Below are 18,332 nucleotides of genomic sequence, written 5' to 3' on the forward strand. Positions count from 1 at the left end.
AATGCATCCATTTCTTCCAGATTGTCAAATTTGTTGGCGTAGAGTTGCTCATAGTATGTTCTTAATAGTTTGTATTTCTTTGGTGTTAGTTGTGATCTCTCCTCTTTCATTCATGATTTTATTTATTTGGGTCCTTTCTCTTTTCTTGTTGATAAGTCTGGCCAGGGGTTTATCAATTTTATTAATTCTTTCAAAGAACCAGCTCCTAGTTTCGTTGATTTGTTCTATTGTTTTTTTGGTTTCTATTTCATTGATTTCTGCTCTGATCTTTATGATTTCTCTTCTCCAGCTGGGCTTAGGGTTTCTTTCTTGTTCTTTCTCCAACTCCTTTAGGTGTAGGGTTAGGTTGTGTACCTGAGACCTTTCTTATTTCTTGAGAAAGTCTTGTACCGCTATATATTTTCCTCTCAGGACTGCCTTTGTTGTGTCCCACAGATTTTGAACCGTTTTATTTTCATTATCATTTGTTTCCATGATTTTTTTCAATTCTTCTTTAATTTCCCAGTTGACCCATTCATTCTTTAGAAGGATGCTGTTTAGTCTCCATGTATTTGGGTTCTTTCCAAACTTCCTCTTGTGGTTGAGTTCTAGCTTCAGAGCATTGTGGTCTGAAAATATGCAGGGAATGATCCCAATCTTTTGATACCAGTTGAGTCCTGATTTAGGACCGAGGATGTGATCTATTCTGGAGAATGTTCCATGTACACTAGAGAAGAATGTGTATTCTGTTGCTTTGGGATGAAATGTTCTGAATATATCTGTGATGTCCACCTGGTCCAGTGTGTCATTTAAGGTCTTTATATCCTTGCTGATCTTTTGCTTGGATGATCTGTCCATTTCAGTGAGGGGAGTGTTAAAGTTCCCTACTATTATTGTATTATTGTTGATGTGTTTCTTTGATTTTGTTATTAATTGGTTTATATAGTTGGCTGCTCCCACGTTGGGGGCATAGATATTTAAAATTATTAGATCTTCTTGTTGGGCAGACACTTTGAGTATGATATAGTGTCCTTCCTCATCTCTTATTATAGTCTTTGGCTTAAAATCTAATTGATAAAAGGATTGCCACTCCTGCTTTCTTCTGATGTCCATTAGCATGGTAAATTCTTCTCCACCCCCTCACTTTAAATCTGGAGGTGTCTTCGGGCTTAAAATGAGTTTCTTGGAGGCAAGATATAGATGGGTTTTGTTTTTTTTATCCATTCTGATACCCTGTTTCTTTTGATTGGGGCCTTTAGTCCATTAATATTCAGGGTAACTATTGAGAGATATGAATTTAGTGCCATTGTATTGCCTGTAAGGTGACTATTACTGTATATTGTCTCTGTTCCTTTCTGATCTACCACTTGTAGGCTCTCTCTTTGCTTAGAGGACCCCTTTCAATATTTCCTGTAGAACTGGTTTGGTGTTTGCAAATTCTTTCAGTTTTTGTTTGTCCTGGAAGCTTTTAATCTCTCCTTCTATTTTCAATGATAGCCTAGCTGGATATAGTATTCTTGGCTGCATGTTTTTCTTGTTTAGTGCTCTGAAAATATCATGCCAGCTCTTTCTGGCCTGCCAGGTCTCTGTGGATAAGTCAGCTGCCAATCTAATATTTTTACCATTGTATGTTACAGTCTTCTTTTCCCGGGCTGCTTTCAGAATTTTCTCTTTGTCACTAAGACTTGTAAATTTTACTATTAGGTGACGGGGTGTGGACCTATTCTTATTGATTTTGAGGGGCGTTCTCTGAACCTCCTGAATTTTGATGCCTGTTCCCTTTGCCATATTAGGGAAATTTTCTCCAATAATTCTCTCCAGCATACCTTCTGCTCCCCTCTCTCTTTCTTCTTCTTCTGGAATCCCAATATTTCTAATGTTGTTTCGTCTTATGGTGTCACTTATCTCTCGAATTCTCCCCTCATGGTCCAGTAGCTGTTTGTCCCTCTTTTGCTCAGCTTCTTTATTCTCTCTCATTTGGTCTTCTATATCACTAATTCTTTCTTCTGCCTCATTTATCCTAGCAGTTAGAGCCTCCATTTTTTATTGCATCTCATTAATAGCTTTTTTGATTTCAACTTGGTTAGATTTTAGTTCTTTTATTTCTCCAGAAAGGGCTTTTATATCTCCCAAGAGGGTTTCTCTAATATCTTCCAAGCCTTTTTCGAGCCCGGCTAGAACCTTGAGAATTGTCATTCTGAACTCTAGATCTGACATATTACCAATGTCTGTATTGATTAGGTCCCTAGCCTTCAGTACTGCCTCTTCTTTTTTTTGTGGTGAATTTTTCCGCCTTGTCATTTTGTCCAGATAAGAATACATGAAGGAGCAAGTAAAATACTAAAAGGGTGGCAACAACCCCAGGAAAATATGCTTTAACCAAATCAGAAGAGATCCCAAATCGTGAGGGGGGAGAAAGGGGATAAAAAGAGGTTCAAAAAGAAAGAAAGAAAAAAAAGAAAAGAATTTAAAAAAAGAAACGAATAAAGAAAAATATAAAAAGAAAATATATATATATTAGATAAACTAGTTAACAAACATTAAAAAGAAAAGGGTAAAAGTTAAAAAAAATTTAGCAGAAGAAGAGAAAAAAAAATGAAAAAGAAAATTAAATTAACTGCAAGACTAAAAAAAATCACAGGGAGAAAGCCATGAGTTCCGTGCTTTGCTTTCTCCTCCTCTGGAATTCTGCTGCTCTCCTTGGTATTGAAACCGCACTCTTTGGTAGGCGAACTTGGTCTTGGCGGGATTTCTTGTTGATCTTCTGGGGGAGGGGCCTGGTGTAGTGATTCTCAAGTGTCTTTGCCCCAGGCGGAATTGCACCACCCTTACCAGGGGCTGAGTAATCTGCTCAGGTTTGCTTTCAGGAGCTTTTGTTCCCTGAGTGCTTTCTGTAGAGTTCCGGAGGACGGGAATACAGATGGCGGACTCCTGGTCTCCGGCCCGGAGGAGCCGAGACCCCAGGGCCCCACTCCTCAGTGCACCCTCAGAGAACAGCGCCCAGTTTCTCCCGTCTGCCTGACCTCCGGCCGCGCTCCGAGCTCACCGAGCCTGCAATGGGTTCAAAGTACCCCTGAGCTGTGATCTTACTGTCAGCTCTGTCTCTGTAGCCGGTTTTCCCGTTCCAATACCCGCAAGCTCTGCGACACTCAGACACCCCCAATCCTTCTGTGATCCTGCGGGACCTGAGGCCACGCTGGTCCTGCGTGGGCTTCGCCCCGGTTTAGCCTCTGGAGTGATGTCCCTCAGCGGAACAGACTTTTAAAAGTCCTGATTTTGTGCTCCGTTGCTCCGCTGCTTGCCGGGAGCCAGCCCCTCCCCCCAGGGTCTATCTTCCTGTCGCTTTGGATTCACTTCTCCGCCAGTCCTACCTTTCAGAAAGTGGTTGTTTTTCTGTTTCCAGAATTGCTGTTCTTCTTCTCTTCGATCTGCTGATGGATTTGCAGGTGTTTGCAATCTTTAGATAAGCTATCTAGCTGATCTGCTAGCTGAAGTAGTCTCAGCCTGCTACTTCTCTGCCATCTTGACACCTCTCCTTCCAGAAGTATTTTTAATCTCCATAACAGTCTTTATAATATTAGATGATTTCTTTTATCATTATTTTTAAAATAAATTTCATGAAAACCTTAAATTAAACCTGAATTACTCTCAAAAGTAAGTAAGTGGCCAATTTTGGGAAATCATTGTTAAAATTCTACAATTTTGAATTTCTATAACATTTTCAAAGTATCAGTATCATTGTATTCATTCCTTTTAACATTCATTGTATCTATAATCTATTATGTGTCAGGTACTTTGCTTGATTCTAGGCATACAAAGATGAAGAAAATTTTCCCTGTTTTAACAGAGCTATAAACTCCACTAAATGAAGGGGACTAACTTGTAAATACTATTCATCAAAATGGAAATCCCTGGATAAGAAAGACACAAAAATGTAGAAGACCTACAAGACACCTCTGCAATTGACTTCCAAGCACAAAGAAATGCTGGAATAATAGAATGTTAGCAAAGCTTAAGCAGGCCTTCAAAGACACAGTCTAACCTAGATTCCAGAGTCTTTTGCAACTGTTTATGCTATATCTAACTAGTACATTGATCTATAATCTCTTACCCATATTTGAGCAAGCTGAAAAAATGCATGTGACTATGTATAAGTATTCATTATCATTTAGATTGCATTTTGGGGTTTTAGTTGTTATGGTAAAACCAATGCTTTATGGTAAACAAATGTGCAATTAGGATAATTAATACCTATACACATTGTGTAACACTCTATATGAAAGTGTTTAAGCAAATTTTGAGGCAGTAGCAACTCCTCCCCATTTCTCTTGGATTTGATGTAAACTCTTTTCATAGAACATCCCTGAAGAAGTGCAGAGAGCTAGAAAGCACATGACTTGGTTTTTATTAGTTGACAGTCCTATGTAGCTGGTGATAACAATAATTCTGGCTCTGAGAAAAAGAAACAGCAAAGAAAGGAATAGAATATGATTGAGTGCACAGAAAGAAGACAATTTTTGGATTACTTATAAGATGTGACAGATGTATAAGTTCCTTTTTTTTTTAATATTTTATTTATTTATTTGACAGACAAAGATCACAAGTAGACAGAGAGACAGGCAGAGAGAGAGGAGGAAGCAGGCTCCCCGCTGAGCACAGAACCCGATGTGGGACTTGATCCCAGGACCCCAAGATCATGACCTGAGCCAAAGGCAGAGGCTCAACCCACTGAGCCACCCAGGTGCCCCATATAAGTTCCTTTTAAGAATGAAGATATTATAGTTATGAAAAAGATGGTAAGAAAAGTGCTCAGAATCTGGAGTCTACTATAATTTCTTCTCTGATTCTTTTAGCAAGAACGGACTCCTTTTAAAGATTAGTTTATTTTAATGAATCTTTTAGTATAAATTATTAAAATCTAATACTCATATAAGATTTTTATGGTACAAAATAGGTATTCACATTTATAATAGTAATATTTCCCTAAACACATGAATTTGGTTGGTTTTACCAAAGTACGCCCTCCACAGAATGAATACTAGTATCATATTCAGTATGACGCTATCAGTACCCTTGAAATTAAGGAATTCTTTATCTTTAGCCTTTATATCCCCTAGACACCTCAAAGCACCCCTTGATGAAAGGCTCAATTTACAATTTTTTAAGTCTAATTTAAATGTGTTTTATATTGTTGTTATATTCTATTGACAAAGATAATAGCTCATTACAGAGCACTTATGTGTGAGTATGCATATAATTTCATGGAATTGTAAGAATATTGATTCTGCATCACTGATTGGGATAACAGGTAAGAGATCTTTTTATGTGTGCATGTCTCACAAAACCAGTATCATAAAGCACGTAACTGCTCTGATTATATATCCTGAAGATTTGTTCATGTCATAGGATGTTTTTCTAAATCATGATTTTAAATAGCTACATGGTATTTCAGCATATAAATGTAACATAATTTAATCATTCAATTCTCTAAATTCTTAGATAAGCTTTCAGATTTTTTGAATTTTCATTCTTGTAAATAATGATATAATGAATATCCTTACATATAAATTTCCTGCACATATCTGATTATTTTATTAAGTTAAAGGGAAGAGCTATATTCAAATATATAAAGAGTTGGATAGCAATGATTTTTGTCAAATAACTCTAATATGGTTGAGCAAGTATAAGCACAATGTACAAGTACACTGTATCTGAATTATTGCATTTTCTATACTTTTGTTAACAGTAGGTATTAAAAGCAAACTGGTACAGCCACTGTGGAAAAAGTATGGAAGTTCCTCAAAAAGTTAAACATAGTGGGATGCCTGGATGGCTCAGTTGGTTAAGTGTCCAACTCTTGATTTTAGCTTGGGTCATAATCTCAGGGTCCTGAGATTGAGCCCAGCATTGGCTCCACGCTCAGTTCAGAGTCTGCTTGTCCCCCTCCCTCTGCTCCTTCCCTTGATCTCTCTATCATATAAGTAAATAAAAAATATTACTTTAAAAGAGCTAAAAAATAGAACTACCCCTATGATCCAATAATTACACTACAGCGTATTTACCCAAAAATACAAAAACAATAACTAACTCAAAGAGACATATGCACCCTTATGTTTATAGCATCATTATTTATAATAACAAAATTACAGAAGCAACCCAAGTGTCCATTAATAAATAAATAAGAGAAGATGTAGTGTAAACACACACAAACACACAAACACACACACAATGGAATATTACTCAGCCATAAAATTACTCAGCAAACACAATGGAATACCACTCAGCCATAAAAAAGAATGAAATCATGCCATTAGCAACAATATTGATGGAGTTAGAAAGTATACTGTTAAGAGAACAAGTCAGTCAGAGAAAGACAAATACCATATGATTTCACTCAGATGTGGAATTTAAGAAACAAAACAAATGAGCAAAAAGGAATTTAAAAAAGAGAGAGACAAACCAAGAAACAGACTCAGCTATAGAGAACAAACTGATGGTTACCAGAGGGGAGGTGAGTGGGGGAGGGGGGATGAGTGAAATAGGCAATAGAAATTAAGGACCACATTTGTGATGAGCACCAGGGATTGCACAGATGTGTTCAATTGCTATATTGTACACCTGAAACTAATATAACACTGTATGTTACCTGTACTGGAAATAAAATAAAATTAAATTAAATTAAAATAAAATAATAAAATAAAGGTATTAACATTTATAATTATCAACATGACAAACAAAAGGTATAATTTTTTAATTTTGCATTTTTTTCAGCTATGACTAAAAATGTTGATAACTCAGTTTTTTGTGTGTGTTCTTTTGCACCAACATCCTGACTTTGGAGTAGTATAATTTCTTTCACAAGGTTCCTTTAATTTTGAGGCACTAAATGACAAAATAGAAAAAGGAGACATTTTTACAGGTCAGGGAGAAATGTATATTCTTCCAACTTACTATGTGTATGTATTTGGGCTCACTGCAAGCATTCTATAAATCACTGCTGATTTTTGGCCTTACGATGAAAAATTTAACACATTTATCAAGTGATAATTAATAAGGTAGTTGTAGGTTCAGACCTCATACTAGTAAAATACCCACCACAGACTAAGCGACAAACATAAAGTTCATCTAATTGTAATTGAAACCACATATTTCTAAATATCTTTCAAAAGTACCTGAAGATACTATTTATAAAGCAAGGTTAAATATATAATTAAATGACATTATTTAAGTACAAAAAGTTCCCATTTTAACAAATATTTTCTTTTCCTTAAGAATAGAAGTGGCCATTTTAATTTATTGTACATTAAGAAAGAGGCCCATTTTTTTGAAAGAGAAAATTAATCTATTAGACTACAGATTACATGATGCATGTTAAGTAAAGGTATGACATCTGAGCTTTACTCCAAGGATGGATGGGAAACCAGTGAATGATATTAACCAGGGGAGTGACATTAGCTGACCAAATTTGGAAGATTATACTCTGATCACTGTTGGAAGAGTAGATTGTGAGGTTAGAACGGAAGCTGAGAGATAGTTTAAGAAGTTACTGCTAATGTCCAGAGAAATAAACAGCAATAAAGAGCAATAGCTTGGATCAGGATGGTAGCACTGGAAAAAGAGAGAAGAAAGTATCTTGGTCCTAGTCAATCAGTCTTATTGATGGACTAAATATAATAGGACAGAACTTCACAACAACTCCTAAATTTTTGGCTTACCCACCTGACAATGTCATTTATGAAGATAGGAAAAGCTCAGGAAAAAGTGAGTATGGAAAAGTAAGTGTAAACCAAGTACTCATTTCCAAGTAGAAACAAAAGTGACTGTTGAGTAATTCTATGTTCAAAGTCAGACACTATGATTTCAATAATACAGCAGAACCTACGTAGGAATTTATAAATGTTACCTTATAGGGAAACAGGTGTTTGCAGATGTGGTTTTATTAAGAATTTTGTGGGTCACCTGGGTGGCACACCCAGGTGGGGCACTCAAAAGAGTCGAGTAAGCACCTGACTCTTGGTTTTGGCTTAGGTCATGATCTCAGGGTCCTGGGATGGAGGCCTGCATCGGGCTCCACACTCAGCAAAGAGTTCTCTTAGGGATTCTCTCTCTCTCTCTCCCTCTGCCTCTCCTGCTTGTGCCCTCTCCATTTCAAATAAATAAATAAATCTTTTAAAAAACTTTTTGTGATGAGGAGCAAAGATTATTCTGGATTATCCACGTGGATTTTAAATCATGTATGTCCTTGTCAAGGGGTAGAGGCAGAGGGAGATTTTACGTACACAGAAAGGAGGTGATGTAAAGATGGAGCTAACAGAGATTTTAAAATTTTGGCCTTGAAGAGTAATGTGGCCACAACCAAGGAATGTCAGTAGTCACCAGAAGTTGAAAGAAGGGATAGATTCACTCCTAGAGCCCCCAGAGGGAGTGTGGTCATGCTGACAACTGGATTTCAGTCCAGCGATAATAATTCCTGATTTCTGGCCTTCAGAACTGTGAGAGAATAAATTCCTGTTGCTTTAAGTCATTGAATTTGTCATAATTGGTTATATCAGCCACAGGAAACTAAAACAGATTTTGATACTGAGAGTAGGGTGCTGCTGTAACAAATTCCTGAAAATATGGAAGTGCCTTTGAGATTGAGTAATGGGTAAAGTTTGGAATAATTTTGAGATGCATGATAGAAAAACTTAGATTTCTTTGAACTAACTCGTGATAAAATTCCGGATGCTTAAGCACGTCTAGTAAAGGATCAGAAAGAAATTAAGCAAGTGTTATTGAAAATTGCAGGAAAGGTGATCCTTATTACATAGCATCAGAAAGTCTAGCAGAAATATGACCTACCATATTGAAAGCAGAACTTATAAGCAATGAACTTGAATATTTCACTGAGATTTCCTAGGTAAGGGTTTAAGTGCAGCTTTATTTCTTCTTATTGCTTATAGCAAATGTCAGAGGAAAAAGGAAAACTCAGGGAAGAAAGTAGTAAGCAAAAATAAACCAGGACTTCATGATTTGGGAAATTCTCAGGCTCTTTACATTACAAAAAATTCTAAAATTATGGGACTTACTGTGAGGAAAATGAACTCTGAATATAAAGCTATGGGTATGGCTAGACAACCACTGGCCATTGTGCCCAAACAATCAAAAGTTAAGAGTACTCTCTCACAGAGGGCTCTTAAAGAGCATAAGCATGTGACTCATGGACCCACTCAACCATCTCAGCAGAAGCCACAAATAAAGATGGGATTATCCAGAAAACAGGTATAGAGGACTCTTGTCTATTGCCATAAATCCCTGTCACAAAGGGGATCCTGGAGACCTACAAGAATTGAGAAATGTTTACCAGTAGAAATACTGCCATCTTTGCCTGTAAGGGACAAAGAGAGGATACAATGAAGGATATATAATTCCCAATAGAGTGCCATAGGTCAACATGCCAGAGTCATGGGTATAAGAGTAAAGACCAGATCTGTGTATACAGAGGCCAGAGTCATGGGCCACAAGGCAAAGCCTCAAACCACAGATGATTATTCCCAGCACTTGGAATCTAATGAACAGTGACTAGATCCTGAAATTGCTTTGGGGCTAGTGACTCCTTTTTCCCTTCTGTTTTCCCCCTTTTGTATTAGGAATGTAGATAGCTATTAATCCTTGGCCTGTCCCAGCACTGTACTTTAGAAACAGATAACTTGTTTCCTAGTTTCACAGATCTAGAAATTGAGAGGAATTTTGTCCCAGACTGGATCATACCCAGACTCTAACTCATTTCTAAGTTAGATTATTTAGATAATGCAATTTAAGACTTTGAGTTCATAATATTTAGATGAGATTTTACACTTGAGATAATACTTTCATGAGTTGAGACTTCTCAGGATGTTGGAATGGGACAGCTCTATTGTGCATGTGGGATGGATCTGAATCTTTGTAGACCAGGTGGTAGACCATGGTAGGCTAAATAATGTCCTCACCCAAAAGATGTTCATGTCCTAATCCCTGGTGTCAGTGTTACCTTTTACAGCAAAAAAAAAGGGACTTTGGAGATGTGATTAAATTAAGGATCTTTGAATAAAGAAATTATTTTGGAATTTCCAGAATGGTCCTTAAATGCAATCACAAGTGTTCTTATAAGAGAGAGGCAGAGATAAACTGGAGACATAAGAGAGAAGACAATGTGACCATGTGACCGATGTGACCATGGAGAAATTATTTTGGAATTTCCAGAATGGTCCTCAAATGCAATCCCAAGTATTCTTGTAAGAGAGAGGTAGAAATAAACTGTAGACATAAGAGAGAAGAATGTGACCATCAAGGCAGAACCTGGAGCAATGTAACCACAAGAAAAGGAATGCGGAAAAGGAAAACGGAAAAGGAGTGGAAAACGGAAAAGGAGAAAACAAATTCTCTCCTATGGCTTCCAGTGGGAAGGTGGCCCTTCCACAACTTTGATTTCATCCCAGCAATACTAATTTTAAATTTCTGACTTCCAAACCTGTGAAAGAATAAACCATTGATTCCTGCTACCTAGTCTGTAGCTGAGAATGTAGGGGAGAAGGTTTTTTATTTTAAATAGAACTTAGGGAACGGGAGCTTCATTGATTATCTGACATAGGAACACAAATTATTTACTCATGCTCCTCTTTCTTCTTGCCCTCTATCATAATTCCAACAAATGCTTTGGTAGGCACCATGTAGGAACATATGACAAAGGGTTTATTTGCCCCCACTGAAGTTAACTGCAGCACTTAAAAGAAATAGAACTCTACACTCAAATTTCTAAAATAATATCAAATGTAAATTTGATCACATTGTGACTCCTCTCGAGGTAAACAAGTCTCAGTCTTCTATATAAAAGGATAATTTTAGTCAAAGGAATTTGTTTCATGACACACAACCAATTCATCATAACAGCAAAAGCAATGTGCTAAAAAAATAAAAAGCAATGTGCTTATGACTGGCACATCCACCCACTGGCACAGGAAAAATTCTTGAAGTTGGTCAAATCATCATTTAAGTCATTTGGCTGACTGGCTAGACCCAAATTCCAGTAAACACATCCTTGGACTCCATGCAAAAGGCTTTGAGGACTTCCACTCCTGCTGGGAAAGCTGCAGGTCATTACCACATAAAACTGCCTCTGCTGTTACATATTTCAAATTAGTATTTTTTTCCTCTCTCCCCTCCATCCTTTTCCAGACTACTGGTGCCCTTCCCACTGTGCATAAAATTAAGCATTAGATGGCTGCTTAGTAATCATGATGTGGTTTGTTTGTTTATTTTTGGAAGTGCATATTGGGGGTGCTTTTACAATTATCTTTATTCTCTGTAATTAATTTCCAGAGCATTAAATGTAAATTAGCCCTCTGTGTGAAGTGTCAGTGCTATCACCTAAGCAAGGAAAGAGGTTCAACTTTCTAAACTATGGGAGAATTTTCTCTACCTCATTCTGTTAACTCATTGTGAAGTGAAAGACTAAAGTAAAAAAAGAGAAAAGGAAAATTTTAGGAAGCTAATCTTGCTTTCTCTGGCTTCATCGTTTCTCAAACTCATAATTGCTTTGTACAGTTTGCAGTAAATCCTTGGAGGACTAGCAGAGGATGCTGCAGTACAAAGTAAGCTAAGATCTAAATTTCCAATAGGTCAGAAAGCCCTAGCTTGATGACTATTAACCTCAGTGGTCAGTTTACTCAGAGCAGAGCATAGAGCAATTTCAAATGCACAATGAGCTCAGGTGCCTGAATATGCTTAGAATTTCTTTGGCATTTTAAGGCCAACTTCAGCAATTTTCACATGAAAACCACACAGTAAAACATTATTGGAAAAGCAATGTGAAAATTTTAGTCACTATGTTGCCCTTTCCTTAGGATGAGCTGATGTGAATCACACATATTGAGTATGATTAATGTACAATTTGTTGGAATGAGTCATATTACATACAAGTTTCTGTGGTAATCTTTTCATTTTAATCACTGGATTTCTGAATCTAAGACGTGCCGGTCCACAGGAAGAATCCAAAAAGTTACCCTCCTGTCCTTTTCCCTTGCTGATGTAGCATATATGTTGCTAAAATGCATATTTAGAAGAGGAGATAGATTTAAATATTGTAAATATTCAAAGTCCACATTTCTTGCATTTGGTCATGTGATTGAGGGAACTCTTTGGTCTCCCTGGTAAACAAGTTATCAGCCTTACAATCCCAGGACCAGTTTCATAAAAGTATGTCACCCAAATGCTGAACTTGTTTTAGAGATATTTCAAATTCTATTTTAAGTGCTTTGTAACATTTTGTTACACAAATCCATGCTGAAGTTCTGATAGGATCTTATGGGAAAAAAATTTATATCAATTCTCTGCCTTATTCTTTGCTCTTATCTTTATCAAAATATGTTTCAATTATATAAATCACAGTAGCCACAAAAATATAACAAACATTACAAATAAAAGATGACCTCTTTGTTTCCATGCATGCATCTTCAAAACTGAGGTATACTGAGGCAAGGTAAAAAATGACTAATGAACTATAAAATATAGATGTTGGGGTCACCTGGATCGCTCTCAGTTAAGACTCTGCCTTTGGCTTAGGTCATGATCCCAGAGTCCTGGGATCGAACCCCATGTCAGGCACCCTGCTCAGGAGGGAGTCTGCTTCTCCCTCTCCCTCTCCCACTCCCCCTGCTTGTGCTCTTTCTCTCTCTTTCTCTCTCTCTGTCAAATAAATAAAATCTTTTTAAAAATAAATAAAATATAGATGTCATATCCCTAGTTTGAAATATGTTAAGACCTTGACTTCTGGATTACAGTATACTAGGATCTCTGTCCCTCCGTTTTTTGGCTATGTGACCTCAGGCTAATCATTTAACTTCCATAAGCCTAGGTTTCTTCATTCATTAGGAAAAAAGAAATGATAGTTATCTACTTCTGGAGCAGTTTTGGAGCCAAAATGGGTAACATAAAAAGTAAAACAGCTATTGTCTAAAGGGACTCAACAGACTGCCTGTTCTATTTAAAAGTTAAAATACTTTCAACTCCCCCCTTCACCTTCATCCTCCTCTTCTACTATGTACAGATTAAACAGAATACACAAAAAGCCAAATTGGCCCATGCCTACTAGCATATAGTCCCTAATATGATTTCAACCTCCCCCCCGCCATTTTGCAGAGCATAAAATGGAGAACTAGAAAGGCAGTCTTCCCCAAATTTGTATGATTAATTAATGGTAAGAGTTCATCACCTCACTCATTTGCAGGACAATATTATTCACTATGAATAATCTGACCACATATATATTTTATTTGTAATCCTAAAGAAAATTACTATATCATATGCTGCACCTTTCTCTGAAGCTTATAACAATTTCTCACAGTTTTCCTAGAGTTATGCCATCCTTAACAGCAATTTAGGCAGCAATGTAGTAAACCTAAAGGAAGAAAACTGGCCTTATTCTAAGACATTGTTTAGTGGGTCACTTGCTTTTAACATCTTGAATGTATGTAATGTATGGTTCTCAACTTCACTAAAGGGTTAAGGATGAAACATTTGCCTAATGTTACTGTTTCAATATGCTTTAATCACTTAGGTCCTACATTTTGCTCAAAATAACTTTGCCACTAGGTGGAAACCTTTAAAAGATAAAGGCTGTTTCTTTTTCTACAGTACCAGATTTAATGCTAACATATGGACATTATAAAAAGTTTAAAATTTTTGTTTCCTCTGAATTAAAAAAAAAAAAAAAGCAAAATAAGGGCTCTAAGAGGCTCCACAACAATTGGAAATGTAGTTCAGTTAAAGTCTAAATTATCTTTAAAAGTATTTTTGAAAGAAGCTATTCAGAACATACATATGCTAAATGTTTAAAACGAAGTTCAGTTCAAAACCGTTTGGCAAAGCCTTCTTTTGCTTTGCTTTTGTCCATTTTCTATATCATGTGCTATGCTTAATATGATTTTATTTTGCACTCTCTAACTAATAATTTTATATAATAGTTAGCATATTGAAATTGTCCACATCTGCTTCAGAGGTTCATTAGGCATTTACCTATATATTTATTTGATTTAGCACTTGGTACTCTATCTCTCATAAAATTGCCTGTTCATGTTCTGAGCTAAATTCAACCTTAGAGAAGCCAAAGTAAGCACCCTTGGCAGTGGGTGTAGCTTCTATTGCCATTATTTTAGCCAAAAGTCTGCTTTGCCCCATTATCAAAATGCAAATAAAGTTTAAAAAAATTTTTAAGCATATACATGTCCTTAAACATTCTTATTCATCTGCTCAGAACCTAAAGCTACTTGGATTTATTTCCTAACCAAAACATCAAAATCTACATTTTTTAAGTTGAAATTCATTAAAGCATTATAGTTCCAGAAGCAGGAAATAGCTGACACAGATTCCAGAATAATTTGGGGGATTTTTTAGAAAACATTAGACTATATATCTGTTATTAAAGCATATAAGCTAGCTATGGGATTGGATTTTTACAACTTATTTGCAGACGATTTGAGGGTAGCTGATCCTTATTCTCGAACCACACTACTAAAAGTGCAAAGCTAATAGTTAATAATGCTTGAGAGAATCTGGAGAAACAAGGGAGAATTGTTCCCCCACTTTTGTGTAGCTAAGTGGTAGTATTCAGGAATGTTCTGATCATTCCCCTCTAGTATCTGACAATAACTTCTGCTGACAGCAAAATTTATTTTCTTGCGAAATGTTTCAAAACATGAACAAATATCTTCTAATATGATAAAATGCTGCATACAAAAACTATTTTGCTAGAGCAACTTATAAAATGTTGTTTGTATCTACTAAAGTTTTGATGTCTTATTTTACCCAAGAGTATTTGCATTTTAGAAGAAAAATAATAGAAAAAGAACTTCAATTTAATGAGAGAATTTTGGATGGATCAAAGATTGTGAGAGGTATTTTGGGTAAAAGACCTTTCTAGAACCTCTAAAATGATGCCATACTTATAAATGTCTACTCCAAAATCCTGATTGTTCCATTTTGTACCACTACCTTACTACCATCGTATGAATACCTTTTCATGTCATACAAGCTTATGAAAGTCGTAAGTTACCAATGATTAAATGCTTATGTTGTAAGCACTACATTTCATCATTACAATCATTTCTCCTTCCTAGGAAGCAGATGCCATTATTCCCACATCAGATATGGGAAAATTAATAAGGGAGGTAAATTAGCTAAAGTCATTGATCAGCTCTGCAGTAGAACTAGGGTTTAAAATAATTTCTATCTAGTTCCACGGCAAATGTAACTTCATAATATACAGTTGAGAATGATCAGGATCAAACAGAACAAACCAAAACAAAAATAGCTATATGGAGCCAGAATCCAAGTCTGCTTGAATTCCCACCGTTTACATAATTTGATATATGCCTTCAGATTTCTAACAAAGTTTAAATATTTAATTGGCACTAGACACACAATAGTCAACACTTAAGACAGAGTGCTATAGTTTTTCTAACATCTTATAAAAATGAAACCTCTACATACTGTTTTTGGAAGAACAGCTTGGTTTTCACACGTATCTCCGTTAACATTAAGTCCCTTGTTTGTCCTAAGGAAAACTTCCAAAAGATTGGGGTATTCACAGAGAAACAGTACTTCAACACGACCGTCAGGAGCACACTTCAAAAAGGTCTGCGGTCCTTCTTGCACCTCGCATAACCGATGACCTCCTGACCCCGTGCTCACCCAGGGACACAGGTGCCACAGAGATGACTTGATGGATATCCCTGGTGTCTGCAAAACAGAGCCTGTGGTTCGCATGCCGGACTTGTTCTGGTCTTTGGCCACCACCCTGCACACCGTGAATGCAGGTGACCTCCGGAAAGTGAAAGAAATTCTGAGAACTTTGGACAGAAAAGTTAAAACATTCTTCACTTGTATGATGGTGAAGGTGGGAGATTGGGGTAAATCCATAATACTCCCCAGGTCTGTAGCCCGACAGGGTTCCAGGGTTCGCCCTAAATTCCCTACACCTGCACCTTAACTGTCTGGCCACCAGCCGAGCACAGAAACTGAGCTTCCTTAGCCGTGGAAACACAGCAGCACTTTCGGCACGCAGTGTATACTGGCCCTTCCTTGCACTTTCGCCACACCTGAATTATTGGCTCTCCCTACTTCTTCCTCCTCCTCCTCTTCTGCATGCTTAGCAATGCTTTACCTGGCTTTTTTTTTTTTTTTTCTTTTAATCTTTTTCCCCCTAAACTAATTCTGCTTGGATTTTTTTCTTGTTTATAAAATTAAAATTACCGGGGTGGGAGGGACATTTTATTCTTCAAAATTGGATTTGTATAACAAAATTTCCAAAAAGCTGATAAAAGAAATCAAAGAAAACCCTGTCAAAAAAAAAAAAAAAAAGAAAGAAAGAAAAGAAAAGAAAGACAAGTACCATCTTTGTGTATTGAAATGCAACACAGCAAAGAGGTCTATTCTACCCAAACTGATCTATAGATTTAATGCAATTTCTATCAAAGTCTCAGCAAGATGTTCTGTCGATATAGACAAACTCATTCTAAAATTTATCTGGGAAGGCATAAACCTTAGAATAGATAAAACAGTACTGGGGAAAAAAGAATAGTGTCAGAGGAATCAATCTAATATTGAGGTCTACTGTACGGTTACATGAATTAAGATAACATGGTATAGGTAGAAGAATAGACATAAAGATCAAAAGAAGAAAATAGAGAACAGAAATAGACACAAACAAATAGGCTCAACTGATTTTGGACAAAAGAGCAAAGTCAATTCAACAGAGGAAGGATAACTTTTTGACAAATGGCTCTGGAACACTTAGACATCTCAGGTAAACTCAATCAATCAACCCAACAAACAACCTTATACAAAATTTGAAGTTAAAATAGATCACAGACTTAAGATGTAAAAATAGAGAACTTTAAAACTTTTAGAAAAAAATAGAAAATCTTTAGGATCTAGGCCTAGGGAGAGAGTTCTTGGATTTGATATCAAAACCATGATCCATAAAAGGAAAAATAAATAAACTGAATGTCTTCAAAACTATTAAAAGGATGAAAAAACAAGTCTCTCTTCTACACACACACACAGAGAGAGAGAGAGAGAGAGAGAGAGAGAGAGAGAGATAAGAAACAGACTGGGAGAAAATATTTGCAAATCATTTATCCAACAGAGGACTTTAGAGTATATAAAGATCTCCGAATACACTATAGCAAAAATAAAAAAGACAGAAAGATTTTAGGGGCTCCTGGGTGGCTCAGTTGTTTAAGCATCTGCTTTTGTGTCAGATCATGATCCCAGGGTTTTCTGGGATTGAGCCCCCTTGGGCTCCGTGCACAGTGGGGAGTCTGCTTCTCCATTACCCTCTGCTGCTCCCCCTGCTTGTTCTCTCTCCTGTTGTGTCGAATAAATAAAATATATTTTTTAAAGATTTTATTTATTTATTTATTTGAGAGAGAGACAGAGGGAGGAGCAGAGGGAGAGGGAAAAACAGACTCCCCACTGAGCTTGGAGATTGCCTCAAGGCTCCCTTCCAGAACCCTGAGATCCTGACCTGAGCTAAAATCAGATGCTCAACCAACTGAGGCACTCAGGTGTCTCTCTCTCTTTTTTCTTACAATTACACATGAGTCCACAAATATCTCAAAGGAAAAGGTTTAATTTAAAAAATTATTTTTGTGCTCAAAAGTAAGGGTGTTAAATGCTAAATTTGATAAAAATATAAATCTAAACAATGTTTAATTAGGAACTGAAATAACTTTTTTGTTCTACATATGGCTTAAACCTTTTATTAAAATCATTTTTAGCACATTTGAAATTGTAGAGGCATATTTTTTAGTAAATTAAGAACATTTATAAAGAGCTGAGAACTTAGGAGAAATAGACTTTAAATTGTAGCAAAAACTCATTTTTTATTAGTTCTATGTCCTTAAGTAATTGGTTGGCATATAACAGATTTTTAAATATTTGAGGAGGTAGTTGAGAAAGAGAAGGAAATAGCAGTGGGGGGTGGTGATAATTATAGTGATAATGTTAGTGGTGGTGGTGGTGGTGGTGACAATGACCATGGATTAAATTTTGGGATTAGGGATGTAGGTTTTATTTTGCAAATCAAAAATTTTTTGTGTATGGCAATGAGGTGACTAGAGTCTAGAATTAAGATTATGTCTAATGTGTTTTTTATTGTTATTTTATTTGTGAGTGTTCTTCTCTTTGAAATCCACCTCATGATCTGTCTTAAATTAGTGTTTTGTGATTGTTGTATCTTTTTGTTTTTTGTTTATTTTTAAGGTACCTTATAAAACTAATCTCACTCCTGATTATTAACTCAGCTTTAGTCTTAGCTAGTGGTATCTTTGCTATTT

General features: G+C 36.3%; 1 pseudogene; it reads left to right on the forward strand.

Moving 5' to 3' along the window:
* The window catches only part of LOC116587235, a 75,765-nt pseudogene extending 60,049 nt beyond the window's left edge, over window positions 1-15,716 (forward strand).
* The last annotated feature ends 2,616 nt before the right edge of the window (window positions 15,717-18,332 follow it).

This window comes from Mustela erminea, chromosome 3 (assembly GCF_009829155.1).
Source record: "Mustela erminea isolate mMusErm1 chromosome 3, mMusErm1.Pri, whole genome shotgun sequence".
Classification (NCBI taxonomy): domain Eukaryota; kingdom Metazoa; phylum Chordata; class Mammalia; order Carnivora; family Mustelidae; genus Mustela; species Mustela erminea.